This window comes from Schistocerca piceifrons, chromosome X (genome assembly GCF_021461385.2).
Source record: "Schistocerca piceifrons isolate TAMUIC-IGC-003096 chromosome X, iqSchPice1.1, whole genome shotgun sequence".
NCBI lineage: Eukaryota > Metazoa > Arthropoda > Insecta > Orthoptera > Acrididae > Schistocerca > Schistocerca piceifrons.
This window is the reverse complement of record NC_060149.1, coordinates 279,619,190-279,634,236: the sequence shown is the minus strand read 5'-3', so window position 1 is coordinate 279,634,236 and position 15,047 is coordinate 279,619,190. Positions and strand designations below refer to the sequence as shown.

At 44.7% G+C, this 15,047-nt stretch overlaps 1 protein-coding gene across 2 annotated transcripts in view; it reads right to left on the bottom strand.

The window, feature by feature from the left end:
• Positions 1-15,047, bottom strand: part of LOC124721168 (plexin-A4) — a 996,057-nt gene that overhangs the window by 550,089 nt on the left and 430,921 nt on the right. The window lies entirely within an intron of this gene.

The window sequence follows — 15,047 nt, the reverse complement described above, 5'->3', positions numbered from 1 at the left end:
GCGCGAGCAGCGAGTAACGCCGGAGTTAATTGCCTCCTCTCGTCGCTGCTGGGCCACGAGTCGTTATCGCGGCCTCTACAGACGCAGGCGCGGCCGAGCGGCGTGCCTCTGCCGCTTCCCGCTTTACGAGTCTATCTGCCGCTACTGCCCATTGTCGTGTGCACGTCGCCTCCAATTATTCCAACACTACGTCCTGCTGTTTGTCCGCGTATAGGAGATTTTTGCAATGGGGAAAGTCTGTGGTTCAGTCGTATGACCGGAAACCTCGACTTCTATAGTCTCCCAGTTGCGATGCTAAATTTGGAATGATTAGTCTGTAGAGAAAATCTGTCCAGAAACGGCGGTCGAATGGGGAGGTGTTATCCGATGCTTTGGGGATGTTTCATCCTGCATTTAAATCTCTGTCCACGCTGCTGACGCAACTGTTTCAGTTCATAAACTTTCACCCAAGCCTTGAATTCTCTAAAGGCTTTAGAATTTCACCATAAAATATGTGTGAGGCACTTTGGAAAGCTAAATTTCTGTATATTCCTTAACATTCCAGCAATATTTTGAATTTTTTATCTAATGAAGAAACCTTTTCTGCAGGCAAAAACCGGTTGAATACCGCGTCCGGCCATCCTGATTTAGGTTTCCCGTGATTTCCCTAAATCGTTCCAGGCAAATGCCACGATGGTTCCTTTGAAAGGGCACGGCCGACTTCCTTCCCCATCCTTCCCTAATCCGATGAGACCGATGACCTCGCTGTTTGGTCTCTGCTCGCAAAGAACCCCCTCCCGGCCGGAGTGGCCGTGCGGTTCTAGGCGCTACAGTCTGGAACCGCGCAACCGCTACGGTCGCAGGTTCGAATCCTGCCTCGGGCATGGATGTGTGTGATGTCCTTAGGTTAGTTAGGTTTAAGTAGTTCTAAATTCTAGGGGACTGATGACCACGGCAGTTAAGTCACATAGTGCTCAGAGCCATTTTGAACCCCTTTCCCCACCCCCGCCCCCCTCTCTGAAGGCAAAATTTGCTGCGATGTTATAGGAGGTCGTGACGCCGACGTCTAGCTATACTACTAGCATCCAAACACACACACACACACACACACACACACACACACACACACACTCTCTCTCTCTCTCTCTCTCTCTCTCTCTCTCTCTCTCCCTCCATGTCAGTATATAAAGCAATACTGGTTAACCGCATAACGTTGAACTACGCGCCAAGTAGATAAAGGTTTGATGTGCGGGAAGGATCGAAAATTGGTCAAAGCAGCAAGGTGCACAGTATCCGTGGCTCCTCAAGATAAGCTGTAGGTTAAAGTGGAACTGGTTTCTTAATATCAATGGATTCTGTACCGATGCTAAAGCCGTCGGCAGGAAGGACGAGTTAGAGAACGTTGACGTGGTGCTGTCCGAGTTTTGTGACGGCACTTCCTGCTATTTCACGTTGAGGATCCATTTCATCACGTGTAACACGAGTTCTGCGATATTTTGGCGACGTCTCACGTAAAGTAGGAAGCAACAACGCAAAAAGAAAGCTTGTGGCCCGCAACAAACAAGACGCCATATCATGGCTGTCGGGTTCAGTGGTTCAAATGGCTCTGAGCACTATGGGACTCAACATCTGAGGTCATCAGCCCCTAGAACTTAGAACTACTTAAACCTAACTAACCTAAGGACATCACACACATCCATGTCCGAGGCAGGATTCGAACCTGCGACCGTAGCGGTGGCTCGGTTCCAGACTGTAGCGCCTAGAACCGCACGGCCACTCCGGCAGGCAAATGGGTTTCATTTTATATCTTACACCCCATGAATACATGGTGTTTCTAAGCACCAACATATTGAAAGTCTTCAGAACGAGTCGTTGTTGGTACGATTCGCTTTAACAAAATGACGGGAAACGTCATATTAGTGGATAAAGAATTTTTGTATTTAGTTAGTATCGCGTTATGACTTGCGTCTTGTGAGAGTGAACCGTTTTAGAGCAACGATACTCTGAAGATTCACGAAAAACGTGTCGTTCTTATTTTAATTTGTTATCGTTAAAAGTAAATTGAAAACATTTCGGCGATTACAGCCTATAAAGTCTATAAGATAAAATACAAAGTCAGTCATTACGAAGCTACAGCTTAGCATAGTGAGCTGTGGTGCCAAGTTATGGAAGTGAGATTTGGATGGTAGAGGGTTCGAGTCCTACTACATCTGATACTCTTTTTTCACCTTTTCCTTTTCTAAAGGCTTGTGGAACTTCTTCACGAAATTAATAGAAACAATTTCTGTAATACTTGATGTTGTGAAAATGTAACTGCGTTTTCAGTTGAGAGTGAATTTGTTCGATGTCGTGCACTTTTATATGTTGATGTCCTTACTGACTGGACATGTATCTTTCCCTTTGTCTTACTGCAGGTTCAGAAATATTGAAGTTTTTATTTAGGTAGACCACAAGCTGAACGACACGACTAGCTTATGGACAAGGGAGAAAATGTGCGTTTTAATAGAGCTAACGTACGAATTTTACGGGCGTCCATTTTCGTGAACAAAGTTATTGTTTGCGCCTTGCGACCCAACTAAAGCCGACAACTGCCGCTGGAGAGCGCCGAGAGCGCAAAAACACGTTAACCAGATCGTCCCGTGTGTTGACGACGCTGTGTCTTGCGACGTTGTGTATCCTGCCTGTGTGAACGTCGACATTAGCTGCCTCGTCCCGTGTGCAGACAGCGTAACGGAAGTTTGCAAATGCAAAAAAGGGGACGTAATACACGCTCGCCTTTCCCACTAACTTGGCCCTCTTTATTATCGAACAATAAGACATCGAATCCCTCTTTTGAAACGCACACCTAGCAACGATGGATCTCTACCTCTTCCCATAAGGAAACTGGAAATTTGTGGTAAGATCTTATGGGACGAAACTGCTGAGGTCATCGATCCCTGTACATACCTACTACTTAATCTAACTTAAACTAACTTACGCTAAGGACAAAACACACACCCATGCCCGAGGGAGGAATCGAATCTCCGACGGGGGGAGCCGCGCGAACCGTCACAGGACGCCCTACACCACGCGGTTTCCCATAAGGAACTCAAGGTAGTAGGGAATCCATAGTTACATTATCATCCTATATTTTAGTATTGGCTTGAGATGGCTTAAATAATAATCCTGGGTGACCATGTCGACTACAGTATGTCGGCACAGTGGTAAAGGCACTGGACTCGCATTCGGGGGGATGCGGGGTTTAAATCTACGTCCAGCCAGCCAGATTCAATTTTACCTTGATTCCCCTAAATCAATTAACCTGACTGCTCGGATGGGTCCTTTGAGAAGGAGACAGCCGAATTCCATTCTCAACCAATCCTATCCGAGCGTGTGTTCCGTCCATAATAATCTCCATCATCGACGGGACGTTAAACCCAGATATTTCCTCGAAACACGGTTCACTCAACACTGCTCAGTAAATAGTAATCGCACTGATAGGATGTTCATCGGTAAAGCGTGTTACAAACTGCCTACTTCTGCAGCGAAAGTGAGAGAGTAATGCAGTAGTCGTGACGTTGTTAGCGTCTAGTACAAATCTACTTTCCTGCCTCGTATGCCGTTAGAAATTCCGAACGTTAGTTCAGTATCGTAAAGAAGTGTCACACTTTCACTGCGCAAGTGTCGCTCTCCCTCCCTTCCTCCCTCCATCTCTTCCCCCCCCCCCTCTCTCTCTCTCTCTCTCTCTCTCTCTCTCTCTCTCTCTCTCTCTCTCTCTCTCTCTGTCCCTACCCTAGTCCTTTCTCCCTTGTCTCCCTCCCCCCTTCCCACCAAGAGTTTACCCAGACGTAGGCAATCCGCTGTTTATCAGTGTCTTCACAAATTTATTTATTTTTTACTTTAAATGTATGATCGGATAATCCTAACCTAAAGGTGGACAGTAGTGTGCGCGATCTGTTTGTGTATCATAATTTATTAGGTGGAACAAACTAATATAGTCTGCTTGTGATGTCACACATATTTTGTGTAAGTTTTATAATGGAGAAAACTAAGTGTCGTCTTAGGTAACAGCCGTTCTAAAATTAGCCTCCCAGGTAAAGTGAACGCCGTGCCGGACTTTTACTCTGCGGTAGTGATCCCAGCTGATCACGACTTCTGTTTCCACAACGCGGTTTCGAAAAATTACAAAAGATGTTACTTTGCATGATAAAATGAAATGCGGCAGAAGAAACTAACTGCTCAGCTGCTGCTTCTTGTTATTATTATTATCATCGTTCTAGAAGATACTAACTGCTCAGTTGATTCTTTTTATTATTATTATTATTATTATTATTATTATTATTATTATTATCATCATCATCATCATCATCATCATCATCATCACCGATTCAAGCTACACGTACGGTGATTTCATGTAAGACACCGCTTTTATGAGCATATGAGAAAGGAAATTTAAAAAGTCTTGTTCCGAGAACCGTCCTGGCATTCATCTGATGCAATTTAGGCGGATTATAGGGAGAGATGTGAGACTGGGATTTGAATAAATTTCTTCCTCAGAACGTATGCACCAATTTTCACTATACACGTCAATTTGTACCTACCATTCTGTTTAGCGCACACACAGGAATAGGTCAACGAATCTGACTGGTACTGTAAACAGAGTAACTTTGGCTGAGAAATTACTTTGTCTCCAGCCACCAAAAAAATCTCTTGTGATCCTGTTTCCAGATCTTCTGCCATTATCAGAATTCCCTTACGCTACCAATACAGAACGTACTAAATGATAGGTGGTTGTGTGTGAAATCTTATGGGGCTTAACTGCTAAGGTCATCAGTCCCTAAGCTTACACACTACTTAACCTACATTATCCTAAGGACAACACACACACCCATGCCCGAGGGAGGACTCGAACCTCCGCCGGGACCAGCCGGATAGGTTGTTATAAACAGTATTGTTAATTTTCTCCATTTTTTGGAATGAACTGAGCCACTGGGTGCAACATGCCATAACCTTTTACTAATCGATCTATTATATTTGTTTACTTACAATGTGATTTAGATACAAACAAGTTTTATCCATAAACTGGACAGAAACTCCGCCTTAGGCAAGACATTGTTTTGTAGTTTTGTTGTTACCCAAACGTTTCAGAATTTTATGTGCCATCTTCAGTGCATTTTTTGTTTACTTTATTTCCGAAAAATTATTATTACAGATTAACCTCTTTTTAGGTTATATGAAAGTTTGGCTAAAAGGAGCGATAGTTAGATGTAAACTATTTTAGATTAATTTACATATACAGTTAAGAGCATCTGTCATCAAGTTTTATTTATACACTTACACTAAGCTCAAAGATTTAGATCTAGGATACTAAATTTGGAAATAATACGGTTATGTATTTGTTCACATACCTCAAACGACGCTATTAGTTGTGTATGATGATAGTTTTGTGTCTACCATATACCTTAGAGTTTTTTGTTTTTCCTCCATTTCAGAATCAGAATCGAAGTATATATCGTTATTTAGCATGTTTCTTACATTTTTTATATTGTGGTTTTGCTACCGTTGTTTATCATGTGTTATAGCACACATTTCTTTTACTGTTGTCATTTGTGGTTATTTGAAAATAAAGAGAAGCGATCTGCAGACTTAAAATGGACAGTTTTGCATTTCACATGTTGTTATCGATATGTGAAGTTCACTTGTTTCGTTTCGTGTGTGTGTGTGTGTGTGTGTGTGTGTGTGTGTGTGTGTGTGTGTGTGTGTGTGTGTGTGTGAGAGAGAGAGAGAGAGAGAGAAGAATTTAATATAGAAGGAAACCACATGCTGTTTTGGGGCCGGGGACAGGGGGTATTTGTATAGGTTTTCTATTGTGGCCAATAGTATTTTATTGCGAGGTGATGTGTTTTCATTTAGTGCCTTCTTCCCTTGATAGATTGGTTTATGTACGTGGTACTTCTTTTTCTTTGTACAATCTGTTGCTGGTTTTACGAATTTTTAAACCAGTTCTATGTTCATTGAGTGGTGATACTGTGCCATCAGGTGATCAGTTAATGTTGAGCGGATGCTATCACTTTTTAATGCTGTGAAATTTTCTGTATATTTGCTTCTAAAACCCTTAAATGTTTGATAATATAGATTGACTATATTTGTCAGTGCTGATGATTTGTCTTCCAAGTCTGTTCTGCATTGTGTTGTTAGTTCGGTATGGTATGTTGAGCCCTGTCTCTGCATTACGTTGCCCACCCTCTGCATGATTTTGTTTTGTATCTCATTATGAGCTTCTTGTTGCTTAACGTCTGCTGATTTGTTGTGTGTTGTGCTTTATCATCTGTGTGTATGTTCTCTGCTTATGTGTTGTCTGTTTCTTTATTATTTTGTTCATATTACCTACTGCCTCTGCATAATAGCCATTCTGCTGTGCAATTTGCTTTATTATATTCAGTTCTATGTAATCATACTGTTCACAGGTGTTCTGTTCAGTCTGTGTTAGTAAGTATCTGAAACTGCCTCGTTTATGTATTATAGGGCGACTGGATTGGTTGTAGATGACTGTGGTGGTGGTTGTGGGATTCATGTATATTGGGAATGTATGATTATTGTTTCCCCTGTGTGTGGTGAGGTCTAAGAAATTACAACTTTCATCTGCTTGCGTCTCAATGGTGAACTGTATTTGTGGATGGACAGTGTTTATGACATTATCCAAAAATTCATATAACCCACACACGAGGCTAGCACGTAATACTAATTTTTCAGAAAGAAAATAAAAGTACCAATAAAGATAGCAAATAAAGTACTGAAACATACACTCCTGGAAATTGAAATAAGAACACCGTGAATTCATTGTACCAGGAAGGGGAAACTTTATTGACACATTCCTGGGGCCAGATACATCACATGATCACACTGACAGAACCACAGGCACATAGACACAGGCAACAGAGCATGCACAATGTCGGCACTAGTACAGTGTATATCCACCTTTCGCAGCAATGCAGGCTGCTATTCTCCCATGGAGACGATCGTAGAGATGCTGGATGTAGTCCTGTGGAACGGCTTGCCATGCCATTTCCACCTGGCGCCTCAGTTGGACCAGCGTTCGTGCTGGACGTGCAGACCGCGTGAGACGACGCTTCATCCAGTCACAAACATGCTGAATGGGGGACAGATCCGGAGATCTTGCTGGCCAGGGTAGTTGACTTACACCTTCTAGAGCACGTTGGGTGGCACGGGATACATGCGGACGTGCATTGTCCTGTTGGAACAGCAAGTTCCCTTGCCGGTCTAGGAATGGTAGAACGATGGGTTCGATGACGGTTTGGATGTACCGTGCACTATTCAGTGTCCCCTCGACGATCACCAGTGGTGTACGGCCAGTGTCGGAGATCGCTCCCCACACCATGATGTCGGGTGTTGGCCCTGTGTGCCTCGGTCGTATGCAGTCCTGATTGTGGCGCTCACCTGCACGGCGCCATACACGCATACGACCATCATTGGCACCAAGGCAGAAGCGACTCTCATCGCTGAAGACGACACGTCTCCATTCGTCCCTCCATTCACGCCTGTCGCGACACCACTGGAGGCGGGCTGCACGATGTTGGGGTGTGAGCGGAAAACGGCCAAACGGTGTGCGGGACCGTAGCCCAGCTTCGTGGAGACGGTTGCGAATGGTCCTCGCCGATACCCCAGGAGCAACAGTGTCCCTAATTTGCTGGGAAGTGGCGGTGCGGTCCCCTACGGCACTGCGTAGGATCCTACGGTCTTGGCGTGCATCCGTGCGTCGCTGCGGTCCGGTCCCAGGTCGACGGGCACGTGCACCTTCCGCCGACCACTGGCGACAACATCGATGTACTGTGGAGACCTCACGCCCCACGTGTTGAGCAATTCGGCGGTACGTCCACCCGGCCTCCCGCATGCCCACTATACGCCCTCGCTCAAAGTCCGTCAACTGCACATACGGTTCACGTCCACGCTGTCGCGGCATGCTACCAGTGTTAAAGACTGCGATGGAGCTCCGTATGCCACGGCAAACTGGCTGACACTGACGGCGGCGGTGCACAAATGCTGCGCAGCTAGCGCCATTCGACGGCCAACACCGCGGTTCCTGGTGTGTCCGCTGTGCCGTGCGTGTGATCATTGCTTGTACAGCCCTCTCGCAGTGTCCGGAGCAAGTATGGTGGGTCTGACACACCGGTGTCATTGTGTTCTTTTTTCCATTTCCAGGAGTGTATTTGGGCAATAACAAAACTATGAAACGATGTCTTGCATTAGGCAAAATTTCTCCTCCGTTTCTCTTATTTACAGGAGAAGGTTTAAAAAAAATAAGAAGAGCTACAACATCCAAAATTTGATAAAATCTTATACACTGATCAGCTGGTTAATCTTGTATACCATACATAAACTGTTTAACTTTGTTACAATGTGCTCGTAAGAGGAATGAAAAAAACTTTTAAATGTCCAACAGTTTGTAAGTAAAATTTATAGAGAGAATACAATATATCTGTTAAGAAACTCTTATTTTGTTGCCATGATCACTAGGACACTATCATAGAACATGAAACGCTTAAAGTATTATGTAGTGGGCCAGAGTACAGTAATATTGATTTATACTTCAGTCCAGACTCTTACAAATTATATTTTAGTAAGTTTGTAACACACATAAAAGAAAGAGTGACACAAACATTCCAAAAAATATAATTTATTTTTCGTGGAACTGCACAAAACGGATTGCTTCAAACACAGTCTAATGCTACTCTCAATTATTCGTACTTTCATGTGATTGTTGGGACATCCAACGGAAACTAAACAAATGGGTGATGTTACCAGGTGCAGCTACCAAATGGCAATCTAACGACGGTAGTCGGTGTTGGGAGGAAGGTTAGTTGCCTAAGGAAGTTAAAAAGATTTTTGCTGTTATCAGTGTGGTAAGAAAGGGCGTCGCTCGATTGACACAACCGGAATCTGGGCTTTTCCAACTGGAACTTCGGTCATTTTATTTGCATTTGTAAACCTGGGGTAACCTACTGTACCACTTCAGTAAAGCGTTTAATGACAACAAACTGCCAATAATTTACTACTCTGCTCAGAAGCCTATGCTGCAGACGTGGGGTTAACTTAAATCACCTTTTCAGGTGGCTGGCGGCTCAGATACGTACGTCCCGCTGGTTTATAACCAACGCTTCGGATTAAACGCAACGTAATGCGCTAACGACTGGGCAAGAGGCACAGAGAGAGAGAGAGAGAGAGAGAGAGAGAGAGAGAGAGAGAGAGAGATTTACTGCAATCCGCTAATGAAGAGCGGTGTCCAGGTTTTAATTGAGACCTACCGCCGGTCACAGGGGTGAAGGATGAGAACGCTAACAGCCGTGGTGGCATGGGCTGTGGAGCCTTCGTGCTGCCACAGCGTGTCACGTTCCAGCTGGGGGGTCACCATCTCCCTCTCCCCAGTGTACTTTCCTCACCCACTACTACAGTTCAAGGCTGCAGGGATAAGAGAAGAGAGATCTGCATCCGGAAATAACTCATCAGCAATTAAGAGCCTTATCGGAATTCGCACATATTAAAATATTGTAAACCACTTTAATCCGTTTGGTCTGCCGGAGGTCTGACAGATTGCCACTGACTTAAATTTACGTCTGCTGAAGTCTAATATCGTGATTAACATTCCATTGACCAAGAACGTACTGACCGATCAAAATCACATTACAGTGCAACACAGCATTTCATGTTGTTGGTACGTTCCATAAGTGACGACATTCTGTCGTGCCAGTAATTAATTAGATGCATTTTGTGGAACTGTCTGCGGAATATTTCCGCAATATTGGGAAGTTAAATGATATCGTGTAAGAAGTTGTCGTCAAGTACTGCACACTGCTGAACGTAAACAAATTCACTGATTTCGTATCGAACATTGCTTGGGCCGTTATGTGATACACAAACAGGTGTCAGATCATAAAGGGAAGATTTCAATAGCTGGAGAATCCTAGGGGAGCCCTTCATGATGCCTTGTGGGATCTTTGGTGCGTAAGTGGCCTCTTGTATTGTAAGCAAAACATCATTTAATCAGATGTAAGTCAGCTGCAGGTTCCAGGGGAACAGGATGCAGGTGTAAGTGTGCGCAAAACCCAAAACAAGGCAATATTGCCATCTTTATCTATTCTGTAGTCCACCAAAAAAACCTTTTCACGCCAGTCCTCTTCTTGCTCGTGCTATTGTCTCTGTCGTTCGTGAGCAATATTGCAGTGCGAAGTTGTTTTCTTTATCTCGTTAATAACTTTTCATCTCGAGACGAAAATCTCTTCCTCATAAGCACTAATGCTCGAAGTAGGGATTTTACTTGTTTTCAACCGTCTTCTGCAACTATATTCAGAAATTAGGTTTACTACCATCCAAAAATTACACAAAAACCAAAAGTTTTTATTACATACAGCGGCCATTTCTTCCATTTCCAGTGAAATCAACGTAAGTTTCCTCGGCGGCTTTAAGAGTTGGATAACACTGCTGTTCTGCACCACGCCAATATTCTGTGGCAATAGAATCGCAGACAAGGCGGCAAGGGCCTTAAGCGCTAAGTAAGCGCTTTCCGCGGACACACAGAAATCGGACGGCCGGATCAGACCAGGTAAAGACAAGTCTATCCTCGTTAGTGTCCACTTGGCACGTTTCTTTGTCAGATTTTTGTGAAGGTTCTCGCCATTCCGCGCTGAATATTCTAGTTTGAACTTTTATTTGAGATAAAGGAGTCCGCTGCAAGAGGCGCGATCAATAAGTAATGCAACAATCTCATTCTCGGTCAATTTCGATTGCAAAAAATGTGGAATTTGTTGTGGTACATTGTCGAATATTCCCGCTTCAGCCCTTACAGTTTCATGTAGTTCCGACAGGTGGCGACACTATACGTAGCCCTCAGAATGGCGTCTGTAACGGAGGTGCGTTCCAAGGAGAGTACTGTCACTGAGTTTCTTTTAGTGGAAAACCAGAGCATCACAGATACTTATAGGATCTTGTAGAATGTCTATGGTGACCTAGCAGTGGGCAAGAGCACGGTGAGTCGTTGGGCGAGATATCCATCGTAATCGCAATTAAGTTGCGCCAGCCGGTCCGATCACTCGCGTGTCGGCCGGCCGCCCACAACTGTGACTCCTGCAATGTTGGTACGTGCGGACACTATCACTCGAGGGGCTCTACGGATCACAGACGTCTCGCTGTTCGAATGGACGTCTTTGTTGGTAGTGCTAACACACTCGTCCATGAGTAGGGGTACTCCAAGGCGTGCGCCCGCTGGATTCCTCGGTGCCTAACAGAAAACCATAAAGAGTAACGAAGGATCATCTGTGCAGAATGGCTTGCGCGTTAAGAGGTTGATCGTTAACAAGAATTTGTCGAACACCGTCACGGACTGGGAACAAAACATGGAGTGGCGTCGCACCACCTCTCCTCCGAAGAAAAATCGACCAGCCGCTGTGACCGAGCGGTTCTAGGCGCTTCAGTCCGGAACCACGCAGCTGCTGCGGTGGCAGGTTCGAATCCTGCGTCGGGCATGGATGTGTGTGATGTCCTTAGGTTAGTTAGGTTTACGTACTTCTAAGTCTAGAGGACTGATGACAGATGTTAAGTCCCATAGTGCTTAGAGCCATTTGAATCATTTGAAGAAAAAGTCCGAAGTCGCACCATCAGCCGGAAAAATCATGGCGACGGCATTCTAAGACTCTGAAGGATGTCCTCCATCATGGTGCAACGATCAACTCTGAAATGTATTGTGCTACACTCAGGAAACTGAAGAAACGACTTCAGCGTGTTCTTCCTCATAAAAATGCTGACGAACCTCTCCTTCTCCATGATAACGCAAAGCCTCACACACGTCTGCACACACGGGAGCAACCCACAAAACTTCGTTGGACTGTTCTTCCTCATCCACCAAGAGCCTGGATCTCGCACCGTTGACTTCCATCTATTTGGCCCAAAGATGGATGCACTCCGCAGGAAGTAGTACGTGGGTGATGGGGAGGTTATTGATGCACCAAGATAGTGGCTCCGACGTCGACCAGTAGAGCGGTAACATGTGGGCATACAGATCCTCCCAGTACGGTGGCGTACTACCGCCGCATTGAACCCAACATGCTGGAAAACAAGGTTTTGTAGCCGAAAGTGTGTGGAGTAATGTGTGTATGGGAATCATGAATAAAATCAACCTTGCTATCAGAAAAAAATTTCTTCCATTAATTATTGAACACCCCTCGTATATTGTACTGATTTATAAGTTTGATACGCAGGCAAGGCTGCAGTCGAGAGGGGGAAAAACCATTGTCATGAGTTAAAAAAAATGGTTCAAATGGCTCTGAGCACTATGGGACTCAACTGCTGAGGTCATCAGTCCCCTAGAACTTAGAACTAGTTAAACCTAACTAACCTAAGGACATCACAAACATCCATGCCCGAGGCAGGATTCGAACCTGCGACCGTAGCGGTCTTGCGGTTCCAGACTGCAGCGCCTTGAACCGCACGGCCACTTCGGCCGGCTGTCATGAGTTACTCTCGCCGTTTAGGCGACAAATTTTAGTACTTTATTACCAAATAGCATCCATGCTAGGCAACGACCGTAGAGAAGGGCCGAGGATTAAATCTCTTAATACTTTTTTTACATTAAACCTGTTGTAAGTGCAATTAAACTGATTTTTTTAAATAAACTGCCGGCGCTATACCGGTCCAGAAACGGTCCAAAATGTCACAAAGATTTCCAGATGTATAGAAACGGAATTTTCCGTGCCTTAAAGTGGGAGGACGTTTGGATCTGGTTGGGGCCACACCATGTGTGATTCAATATGTTCAGAAGTGCAGCATTATGAACAGTTTCTATCTGGGAATGAATTGTATGTATGGGGTTAGTCACGAAGTTTTACTTAGAACCTCGAAAAATTAATGTTACTTAATTAATTTTTGGTTTGGTTCGTAGGGACATGTCTGCAGTCCTTGTAGTCACTGAAACACACGGTTCACAATACCTTAGTGGCTACAGTAACCACCATAAAATGAGGTTTCCGCTGATAAATTGGAGCATCGTGCGGGACTTGGTTTTTGGCAGCAGGGGAAACGTTGCGCATGTTTCAGGCCAACCAAGATTACTTCTTCAGCTGTCTGTACTGGCTCAAAACAGCTGCAAAATTTCCTCTGCTGCCGGCCGCGGTAGTCTCGCGGTTAAGGCGCTCAGTCAGGAACCGCGCGACTGCTACGGTCGCAGGTTCGAATCCTGCCTCGGGCATGGATGTGTGTGATGTCCTTAGGTTAGTTAGGTTTAAGTAGTTCTCAGTTCTAGGGGACTGATGACCACAGATGTTAAGTCCCATAGTGCTCAGAGCCATTTGAACCATTTGAACCACACGATAATATCATTGGGCAGCACCATTTTGTTCTGGCCCCTCCAGCGTGCTACGGTACTGACCCGAAGATAGCAACATATACCAGGACTGTAGACATGAATTTGCAAACAAACAAAAAACTGAATGAGTAACTTTATTTTTTCATGGTGATATGTAAAACTTCAAGACTCCACGTCGTACACTATCTGGTCAACAGTATCTAGATACCTATTAGCCGACGTTAATAAAAGGTGTGTCCACCCCCTGCCTTTACAACGTCTTTAACTCTGCTTGTAATACCGTCAGTGAGGTTTCTGAATGTCTACAGAGGATGTCAGCCCCTTCTTTCTGCTGAGTTGAAGGCACAGAAGTTATTGGTGTTTTGAAGCTGGTATCAGGAGCAAAGTCTGTGTTCAACTCAGTCCAGCCGTGTCTCATTGGGTTCAAGTCAGGAATCTCGACAGATCAGTCTATTTCATAAATGTTATTGTCCACAAACCATTGCTTCACAAATGCTGCTTTATAAAAGGATGCATTGTCATACTGATACAGAGTGTCAACGTCTCCGACCTGTTTGTTTATGCACACAATACAGAGTACGGTTAAACGTGTTCGTATCATTTCACATTCAGCGTTTTCTTAAGCGCAATAAGAGGAACACATCATAACCACGAAAAACATCACGTAGCGTAAAATCACCTCCTCTGTGCTACACCGTAATAACTACACATGAGAGCAGGTAGTGTTCCTCAGGCATTCACCAAACCCAAAGCCTTCCATCAGGAACAATATGCTCCATTATTTGTAATTCAATCTGCACAGTCATTGTGCTACTTGGATTGTTGCTAGCACTTTGGAACTCATGAGTGACTACGTCCGCCGATTTCATGCGACATTTTTTACACCAGCTTCCGCTAGGTGGTCCCTGTCCGTCAGTATATGAGGTTTGCGTGGTCTTGGTTTAGCTGTAGTTGTTTCGTCGCATTTCCATTTCACAATCCCATCACCAAAACTCGACTTGGTCAGCCTTAGAAGAGTTGAAGTGATCCTGATTGTTACTGAAGTGACATTCAGTAACGAGTCCACGTTTGAAGTCTCTGGGCTTTCCTTGCGGACCCATTCTGCTGTTATTGCTTCTCTACTGACAACGTAATACTCCCCGCCTTCCATTGTACTGGCGGCTTCGCCTAACGTGACATCTGGGGTCAATTCTATATTACATCGGGTGTCCGGATACTCTTGTTCAGGCATTGTATAGTGCGGAAGTTCAGGGGACAGTACAGATGGTTACCTCTAATAATACACGAAGAACCAAAGAAACTGGTACACCTGCCTAATATCGTGTAGGGCCCCAGTGAGCGCGCAGAAGTGCCGCAACACGATGTGGCATGGACTCGATTGACACTATGAATCCTGCAGGGATATCCATAAATACGTAAGAGTAAGAGGGGATGGAGAACAGTAAGTTGCAAGGCATCCCAGATATGGCCAATAATGTTTGTGTCTGGGGAGTCTGGTGGTCAACGGAAGTGTTTAAACTCAGAAGAGTGTTCCAGGAGCCACTTTGTAGCAATTCTAGACGTGTGGGATGTCGCATTGTCCTGCTGGAAGTCTGTCGGAATGCACAATCCACATGAATAGATGCAGGTGATCAGACAGGATGCTTACGTACGTGTCACTTGTCAGAATCATATCTAGATATATCAGCGGTCCCCTATCGCTCGAGCTGCACACGAC